The sequence below is a fragment of the Chrysemys picta genome, chromosome 15 (assembly GCF_011386835.1).
Source record: "Chrysemys picta bellii isolate R12L10 chromosome 15, ASM1138683v2, whole genome shotgun sequence".
Taxonomy (NCBI): Eukaryota; Metazoa; Chordata; order Testudines; family Emydidae; genus Chrysemys; species Chrysemys picta.
The window spans coordinates 10,417,955-10,428,728 of NC_088805.1; positions in this window are offsets into that span (position 1 = coordinate 10,417,955).

Here is a 10,774-nt window from a genome sequence, read left to right on the forward strand (position 1 = left end):
TCCTTTCTATTTGCCTCACTAGGATTTGACTTCCATTTTTTAAAGGAAGTCTTTTTATCTCTCACTGCTTCTTTTACATGGTTGTTAAGCCACGGTGGCTCTTTTTTAGTTCTTTTACTGTGTTTCTTAATTTGGGGTATACATTGAAGTTGGGCCTCTATTATGGTGTCTTTAAAAAGTGCCCATGCAGCTTGCAGGGATTTCACTTTAGTCACTGTACATTTTAACTTCTGTTTAACTAACCCCCTCATTTTTGCATGGTTCTCCCTTTTGAAATTAAATGCCACAGTGTTGGGCTGTTGAGATGTTCTTCCCACCACAGGGATGTTGAATGCTATTGTATTATGGTCACTATTTCCAAGCGGTCCAGTTATAGTTACCTCTTGGACCAGCTCCTGCGCTCCACTCAGGACTAACTCTAGAGTTGCCTCTCCCCTTGTGGGTTCCTGTACCAGCTGCTCTATGAAGCAGTCATTTAAAGTATCGAGAAATTTTATCTCTGCATTTCGTCCTGAAGTGAAATGTTCCCAGTCAATATGGGAATAACTGAAATCCCCTACTATTACTGAGTTCTTAATTTTGATAGCCTGTCTAATTTCTAATTAATACTGCTTTGTTAGCTAAAAGGAGGAGCGCAAACTCAGTGTGACTGCCTATTGCATATAGAGGAAAGATGATCTTGTAAGACACTGGACTAGCGAACAGAAAAATGGGGTTCTACTCCCGGTTGTTATGGACTTCCAGTGTGACCTGAATCACTCTGTGCCTCAGTTTCCTCATCTGTAAAACTGAGAACATTTTGCTGACTCATAAGTTGAGGCTAAATTAGTTCATGCTTATGAGTTGCTCAAATATGCTAGTGAGTACCATAGAAAATCTAATAAATTGATATAATAAATAATATCCAACTCCATCGCCCAGCCTTACCTTCTGCTTGTTAGCAATTTTGAAATAAACATCTCCATTCTGTTCTTGTAGGAAGTATTTGACTATACCAGAAAGGACACCAACCATTCTATTGTATCAATAACAATACTCCTCCTGTGTTTTATTTTAGACATAAAAAAACAGCAGCTTATAAATACAGATTGTAAAATAAACACCTCTATCCTTCTTGAATATATTGTATTATATGGTAAATAAATGTCACTATTATTCTCAGGTATTCTGAAATAGGGTCATATCTTTTTAATTGGAATTTCAGCAGTATGCGTCACCACTGTATTCTGCTGTATTGTAAAATAGCGGCACTGTTCTGGCATCTTACAGCGATGTTGCTATATTTGGCTTTAAACATAAATAACAGCAATTCTTTTTTGCGAACACTTGTTAATAAATATCACAGCTCTAGCATTCCCGAAGATAAAACCACAGGGCAACAAACTCCAGGGCATTTGGGACCTGATCCAACTCCTGTTAAAGTTAATGGAAAGACCCCCAGTAACTATATGTATGTTGGATCAGGCCTTCAGTCATTGTGAGATCAAAAGAGGTGTAAAAAGACCAAAGGCCAAGCTGATCTTCTCTCCAGCAAATCAACTCCGTCTCCGATTCAGTGCAACAACAGAGGAATCGATAAAGCCATGCTCATAGCTAGGTAACAAGCGTACAGAAAGCAAGCTGAAAAATAAATTTGCCCAGCAGTTAATTTAGCCAACCAACAAAAGGAAACTGAACAACACAGAGAAAAGAAAAGGCAGAGGAGAGAAGAGACTTAATTAATAAGGATGCAGCTTGTTAGAGTTCTCAGCTGCCAAGTCTTACCTCATTAGAGACAGGAAGCTATCTTCTCATGGCCCTAAAAGCAACCTACAAGAGAGAGCCAGCAGTTCAGAATGAAAGGAAAGTGAGATTAGGGTTGTAGTTACACTGAGGTTTTGGGGTCATCTTAGTCTAGTTCCTGCAGTATTCTCTTTGAGGTGTTTGATGGCAAAATCTGATGTCATTTTAGCTGAGTTACTTTTTTCTTTTGGGAGGAATGAAAGTAGACTCCTTTTGCATTTTGTGCTTGTGACAGCATGGGAGGTCCCTCAGTGAGTGATTTCTCTGTATTTCTGAGTAACGACTTCTCCCTTATTTGACTGAGTTTGCCAGTGGGTCTTCCCTCTCCTTCAAGTGACTGAACTGTCCTTCCCTGGCTCATGTGATTTAGCTCCACCTACTCGACCATCTGACCACCACTCGCGGAGGCAAACGGCAGGACCAGGAGGCTCCACCTTGGCAGAGGAGGGTTTCTGTAGCAGCGAGAACATTGAAAACAATCTTCTGAGCAGAGGGTTGAGGGTGGGGTTATGGTTGTTGGAGCTAGAGCTGGGTGGAGAGAGGAGGCATGGTGCCTGTATAATGTGGATGCCTCCAAGTTTGTGCTCCTCTGCAGCAGGGCGGCTGTCTAGCTGGAGAGCAGAGTGCAAGAGGAGGCTGCAACCAGTAGTGCCAGTAGAAATCATTTCTTGCCGGTACGCTGCACTCATGAGAGGGACACAAAGGGGGGGGAGGTGACCTCCCCCCATGGCTCCCATGTGACTCCTCCCTGCCCCACTCCCAGCCTGGGGGGAGATCAGGGCTCTCCAGAACCGCAGCAGTGAAAGGAGCAGAACATGGGGTCGCCAGGCATCCCCATACCAGCAGCTCCTCCGGCGCAGCTGTACCGCCCCCAGCCCTTCCAGCCTTGTCTTCCGGCGGGGCTGCTGTACAGCCCCCAGGCAGGACTTAGGAGACGCAGCTGCGTGGAAGGGCTGGGGATGGGCTCCTCCTGTGTCTTTCCGGTAGGCCGTACTGGCTATAAATATCTTACTGGTACGGCGTACCAGACCGTACCGCTGTACTTGCCCCACTGGCTGTAACCACCCCCTCTGTGGAGCGCAGCACTGTCTGCAAAGCTAATGGGGTCATCTTACAGGATGGCTGACACAATGGGGATTGAACCAGGGCCCTCTAGAGCTGCCTACAGGAGCTGCTGCATCTTGAGTGAAAGACCCAAGCCTCCCTCGCTGGGGCTGTAACAGACTCCTGCCCTGTGTGGATGGGCGACCTGTGCCACACTCCCCAGCAGGTTTCACTCGCACTCAGACCGCCACGTCCGACATCCTTTTTCTCCACCCACAAGGCAGCCTCTGGGGCATCTACACTTTGGCTCAAACTTCGACTACTCTGGGGCCCAGACTTGCTGCCATAAAGGTCAACGAGAAAACTCCCTTTGACTTTAGTAGGAGGCTCATTAGCATTGCCACCTGTCCAAGTATTTCCCCTGATCCTCCCCCTTCAGAGGTAGCTGTCCCGGGAAATCTGTAAATAGGCTTGCCTGGAAACAAATGGTTACATATCAAATAAAATCATAGCAACATTCTACAGCCTAGACTTAATTAACCAGATACTCTTATGTCTAATAAACGGCTGCTCATCCAATATCCCTGCAGCACTTCAGAGCCAGGCTGGCTGAGACCTTCCTTTCATGAGGTAAGCATGCTGTCAGTTTGCCTCCTAGGTGAAGTATTCAGTGTCTCTCTTTGTACTCCAAGGTACACTGGACCAATCCTTTATTTTATTCATAAACAGGACATGCCCCTGCTGTTTGCCTCTTCCTTTGGATTTCCTCTCTTCTCAATTTCACAATCGCTGAATTTGCACCTGGCTCAGTATGCCAACAGGCATACAATGCCCAGTATACCAATGGCCTGACAGGGAGCTAGGTGTCAGCTACCTCCCACCTGAAAGAAACATCTCCCAGGTATGTCACCTCCTGGTGACCTGCCTTAATGCCAAGACCTAAAGAGCATAATGTTTAGTTTAGATACCTAACTCCTTAAATATTTCCCATACATACATTTTGCAATATTTCTGATGACCAATGGGAACTGGCTTTTGGTAGAGACCTCACGTGCCACCCTCGGGTGAACTATTATGCAGCTATTTTTCAGGAACTGCCTAAAAACGGGAGAAAACTTAACTTTTCAATGGCTTAGTACATTTTGAAATCTTTCAAATATACTAAAGCCATTCTTCTCCTACTTCCAAACCCAGATGAAAAAACATACTAAACTATTTATAGGTATCCGAAATAACAGCCCACTTTAAACAATGCAGCAGAGTGAAATGTGGCTCTTTGGTTTGATAATTCCAGCAGGGGTGTGTGATGAGGCTAATGTCCCAGGTTATGACTTCACTCGGAGTTTCACACAAATTATCACAACAGTGTCCTGACCCCCCACGTTTTGTGAAAGCCCAAAATCTTCCCCTACCATGGAGACCCTAGTTTGAAAGGTCAGTAGATGCTGTGTCAGAATAGGCGTTAGTGACTAAAGACCCACCTCCCAAGCAGGTGACCACACTGGCTGAGTTCACACTGCGGGGAGTGGTCTAGTTGTGCGCACGCACACACACACACACCAAGAATCAACTGAAAAGGAGAGAAAAAGGGGGAAAGAATTCTCCTCTGAGCTCTGGATTCCCTTGCTTACTGTGAGGATGAGGCCGCCTTTGCACAGCTCACGCAAGTCTTTGCCTCAGGACTGAGCAGAAAAGCCTCTGTAGAACCAGCTGAAGTTAGCTGGCAGGACTCACTGCCTTTTCCCTGGACTCAGGAACTGTCCCAGGCTGGTGTTAGTTATGGCTCCCTGCATGCCTGGCAGCAGGATTGGGCCTAAATCCTGCACTGACAACTTGAGTTAACTGAGGGCTAAGTAGGTAAAAAAAAAAAAGATTGTTTATCTTTCTTTCCTGTTCCTGTGGTTTTGTTTTTTATGTGATTTATAGGCGCTTTACTTTAGCGCAGTCTATTGTAAATTATACCCAACTATAGATGATAGGTTTAGTTATGGTGCTATAAATTGTAGTGGATTTTTAATTTTTTTTAAAAGAACCCATAATGGCTGCCGGCTGGGGTACTTAATTTCCCATGCCAGACCTTTAGAACAGTAATCAAAACATCATCTGTATACATCATTTCTTAGAGACCTTCCTGGAATATTCTAACCCGGCTCTTTAAGAGATTTGTTTGCTATTCGTACTTTCTCCAGCCCCATCACTGCAGACTGGGGTGGATCAGAATTGGTAGCTGCAGTGCAGACATTCTGAGACCCCTTGTGTGTCATCCCATAGGAACTGCATCTCCCACACATTTCGCCCATTAAAGGATCTCCTACTGTAGTCATTAGAATAGTCACCATGGAAGGAGAATTCTGGGCCTGGTTCACCAGTGTGTTACTCCAATTTGAGCGACTGTTCTTATTAATGCAGGTGGAAAACCTTTAATGAGCAAAGTGGTGGGTGTGTGCGAGATGTAGTTCTTACGGGATGATTCACAATGGCAAAGTGTTAAAGTTATTAATTATTTACAAAATTAGTGTTAGGCCTAACCCACAACGCTCAGCTCAGAATCCAGATCAGAATTTCCCCAATGCCTGGAATGCTAGGATTCCGGTTTTTGGTTCAGGCCCTTCTCTATGTATAACTAACAAAACTGATCCAAACAAAGATATATACAGAACCGAATACAACAATCAGATTTACTGGGACAAACTCTGCTCTCAGTTGCACCAGAATAAATTGGGAATTGATCCAGTGAAGCCAGTGGAGATCTTTCAGATTTACACTGCGGTAAATGAGAGCAAAATATGACCCATTGTCTATTTGAAAACTTTGATAGATAGAATGATACTATTTAAAGAATCCTAAAGAATCCCAGAATAGCAAACCTTCCAATAAAGACCTGCACAAATGGCTCCAAACAAACTTTTCAAAGATACTCGGACAATTTAACTCCCTAGTGAAAAATAGAAAGCAAATAAGCAGGCTGACATTCTTTGTATTCCAAAACAATAGAGATGCTTTCTAGGTTGTGAAGCTGCTCAAATTCTAGCACTGCAGAAGTGATGTCAGGCAAAGAATTGCTCAAAAATAAGAAATTTTATTAAAACCTTTTTCTCATTTAAAGGAACAGAAAAACATTCAGATCTGTTTGAATCACTGCACCGTTCTTCAGTCAGAACTGAATGAATTCTAACCAGAGTAAATGGGTGGAAAATTAGCTGCACAGTTTAAAAGAACAAGCTATAATTGAAAAATTGTCTGATCTTAAACTCCCTAATAATGACTATTGCTAGATGGAAAGAGGTAGAGTTAGATTTAATGTAGATAGCCTTCCAAACACAAATCCTACAGATAGAAATACATAGAGTTTACTATGAATTCTAACTAAATTCCATATTGGTACATTTTTTTAAAAACTACATTGAAACAAATGTTCTGTCCACTAATTCTAGCACCAGAATCTCAATGCACGATAATGTTCTCTGCTAATGTAGGTTTAAGAGCGCAGGAAATTAACTCTTGGAATATGCTCAGCTGCAGAAAGGTTTCACAACATAATCAGAGCAATTCAACACATTCTAAATGCATTTAACTAAAGTGGTCATATTCTAGTCCTTGGCAAAACCCAAGCTGACACAGTACTATCAAAGCATCTCAATAACTAATAATTCAATCAACAGCAAATCCAACTGCAAATTCAATCATGTTGTAATTGAATTCTATGGACTTTCTTCTCCCAAAAGATGTTACACCCAAACCTCAGAAAAGCAAAAGTAGTTAAGAATGCAATAATCCTGGAACATATTAAGGAGGTGCTTCCTTCCAAGCAATGGCTAATTATTATACATGTTACACACCCGGAATTTACCATGTTTCACATATGCACCACTGAGCACTTAGATTATTGTATTTCCATTGGTCACATTTCATGCCACAATAAAAATCTCAGCCATGCCAATGATACGTTTTGATCATGCCTAATCGAACAAATGGCAGGTGCCAATCTAGCCACACAACACCAATGTGGTGATAGCACACAAGTAGCGATGTCATACTCTGTCAGCCTAAATGGCTTGGTACCCACGTACCTGAGGGATTGCCTCGGTCCCCGGGCCATACTGCAGCCGTGGTACTCAGCCGGGGCACTCAAGTTGGATCCCTATGTTGTAAAAGAGAGGCAGTAGCTGGCAGCATGTTCTCTGGGAGGGCTCCAGGACTCTGAAACTTGTTCCTCATCTTGGTCCGCAACAGTCCAGATTTTATGACCTTTCAGGCAGGCTACAAAAGACATCTGCTCAATAGGGTTAGGGCTGAGAGAGTTCCGTAAAACGACGAAGCAGGGGAAAGGAGCTTTTTTGTTGGTGGCTAGCTAGGAGACTTCCTGTCTGAATGATTATTTTAATGCTGCAGGTGTTCTGATGTCATGTTAATTATGTGTTTGGTCAGCTATAGCCTTGTATAGGCATCTCATTTCTTTCTTTCAATTTAAATAATAATTTAAGAAGTTTCACGGTGACTGAGACAGTGCTCTCAGACAGCAACGGGGGCTTTAACTAGCACCTTGGCACTTGCTTGCTCCCAGGTTTGTTTATGGAGAAACATTTACCAAAGTGACACCTCATCAGGGCCCACTGACAATGTATGGGAAGCCAGAGCCCAGGATTCTAGCTCACGATGAAGGATGGCGTGTGCATCTACACAATGACAGTGATGTCATGGTTAAACCAAGGGAAGGTAAATCGGTCAGTTTCTCTTTCGAGATGTTCATTAAGGAATCAGCCTGAACTGGCCCCACCAGTAGAAAAATGCATCAATTTCATAACTTCAGGTGCAGTGCTGACTGTCAGCAATAGAAAAAATACATGTAGCAAATGCAAACACAGCCATCAGCACTCTAGAAAAGGGAACACTTCTCTTTCCAACTCTAACACGTCTCTGTTTTGAAATGCACATATTAGTAGAACTAGCGACTTTGAAAAGCAGACAAGATGAGGGACATCCTGTCTTGTACCTCAAACCAGGTATAGTATAGAAGAAATAATGCCACTGATACAAGGAGATTTAAGACCGGTTATACAAATGCTAATCCAACTGCAAAAAGTAAGGTCAAATTCAAATATGTTCAACATGGCTGAAAAAGGGGGCCTGAGCCTCTACCATTGAAATCAATGGGAATTTTGCTTTTGGATTCCAATGAGATTATTCATGTTTATTACAGGAGTGCCTAAGACTGAGGTGAGGCCCTGTTGTGCCAGGCACTGTACAAACACAGAGTACCTTCTCCACATCTATGGAGAGGCAGCTGAAACGAGGCAGGTGCTAGGCCCATTGAATCAATTCTATCAGTATATGTTGCCAGTTACCCCTACCTGTTCCTCGTGGATCCAAGAAGAAATGCTCTTGTTAGGGCAACTGGCCAACTCTCTAGATCTAGATTTGTATAAGGCCACCTATCACTGTGATACACGATTGCCTTCCATGACATGTTAACAACCAAAACCACCACCACCTTGGCTACACTACAATACACCTCTACCTCGATATAACGCTGTCCTCGGAAGCCAAAAAATCTTACCGCATTATAGGTGAAACCGCGTTATATTGAACTTGCTTTGATCGGCCGAAGCACGCAGCCCCGCTCCTTCCCCCCCCCCCCCCCCCCCGAGCACTGCTTTACCGCATTATATCCGAATTCGTGTTCTATCGGGTCGCGTTATATCGGGGTAGAGGTGTATTCCGTATTAGAGCAGTTCCCGAGGTGTAACCAGAGAAAATAAGTAAAATGTTAGAAAATCAGTAAATTGCCTGTATTTAATTCATCCTCCGAAATTAACACTATCTCAGCACCCTTGACTTGTGGGGATTTGAGGGCAGTCAGTTACTTCCAGGATCAGGGTCCTACCAAAAATAAAATGTATTGGTTTGCCTGTATACAGTGCTACCTATATGGAGATTATTAATCCTCTGTGACATCAGTGCCCCAAACCTTACTTCAGATCTAGGAAACATTATCTTTATACTAGCTTATAGCACAGCCTTCGTCACCTAATAGCCTAGGACGAGTACAGTCCAGCTGTTCATTCAGAATCACCCAGCAAGAGCTGTGATAAAGCAGCAACTGTAGTTCCCGCAGTTCTCTCCTCTCTAATTCCTTTTAATGCACAAGGAAGCTTAATGCTTTCAGCATGTCCCTGGGCGTGCTGCTGCTTTCCACAAGTTCTGCTGGACAAACACTCTCATCACTAGCTTATGGGGTAGGAGACCACTGAAGCATTTAAAATCAACTGGATAACCATTAACTCCCAGAAACTTTCCAGTGAACAGTCAGTTAGTGCCTGCATGATGAACTGGAGTGTATAATATTCCTTTTCCTTTGAGCTTCTTAAAGCTATAATAGCCTTACTGGAGCCCTTGCACTCTTCACGATTGAACTGGCACTCGCATTTACCTGATCTAATTTACTCATAAAATATCCCATGACATTTCCCCTCAAGTGGATGCTAACTTATCCCCTCGCATCTACAAGTGAGTCAGCCGCCGCTGTCAAGGTCCGAAACTGAGTTTCCTTACTCATATAAGGAGTCTTTGTTGTTGTTGTTTATTATTTGTGTGACAGTAACATCTAGGAACTCTGGTCATTGACCAGGACCTCATTGTGCTAGGTGCTGTACAAATACAAAACGAAAAGCTGGTCCCTGGCCCAAGGAATTTATAATCTAAGTATGAGACAAGAGACGACAGCTGGATATAGACAGCCAAGGGGAATACAAGTCAACAATGGGACAATATTGGGAGCCATAGTAGGCTGTGGTCTCTGCACACCAGCAGTCTAACCGTTGTTAAGTTGTTTATGGGCATCATGACAAAGGAGAGGTTTGAGGAAGTATTTGAATTAGGCTAATGAAGTAGATTAGCAGCCGTTTCTTGGGAGCTCCTCCAAAGCTCAAGGGGTGGCACTGGAGAAAGCACAAAGGGGCTTGTTTGAAAATGTAACAAGCGGGCAGTGGAGGCTGGCCTGACAGACCAATCAGAGGTGAGCATTGACAGCTAGATAATGAATGAGAGATGGTACGTTGAATGGGGTTTGACTGAGAGTAGGGTGACCAGATAGCAACTGTGAAAAACGGGACTGGGGTGGGGGGTAATAGGCGACTATATAAGAAAAAGTCCCCAAAAACAGGACTGTCCCTATAAAAACAGGACATCTGGTCACCCTAATTGTGAGGGGCCTTGAAAGTGAATACAAGCAGCTTGTGTTTGATGCAATTGAAATGGAGAAGCAAGTAGAGGATGCGAAGGAGGAGGATGTGGTCAAAACACCCTGCTAGGAAAATGATCTTTGCAGCAACATTCTGAATGGAGGTGAGATGTGAGCCAGGGCTGGGCAAGGTCTTGCTGAAGTCAAAGGCATTATTTCTGTTAGAATGATTTGTGTAGTAAGGATTAGAGGATCAGGCCTTCAGTCAGCAGTTTGTTTACCCGTCTCTTTACTCCCCATCCTCCCATACAACCTGTATGTGGCCTTCGCCAGCAAGGGAAATTCCAACTACTCAGAAACATTCAAAAATTTGGGGGTGACTGGACCCAAGGCATTGGTTCAGCCCATTGTAAAGATAGGGGCCTTTTGCAAAACTGAAATCCAAAGATTTGGATTTAGTGCAGCCATGAAGTTTGGGTATCACTGGATCCAGGGGTTTGGTTTGAGTTCATTATGATCCAAATCACGGTCTCTGACCCAAGCTGAAGAAACATGGAGTGATTTTTGACCCTAAAATGTCTAAAGCCTTGAGGAGAAGGGACCAATCAAGCAGAAAGTCTGAAGAGAGAAAAAAACTCGAGTCCCCCAAAGGCAGCACTTCAAATTTGCCAGTGCCAAAGAGGAACAGAGATATAGAGCCATATTCCTCCAACAGCTGATTGAGTGATACAGATTGTGTGATATCCAGAATAACAACAAGCTATCATC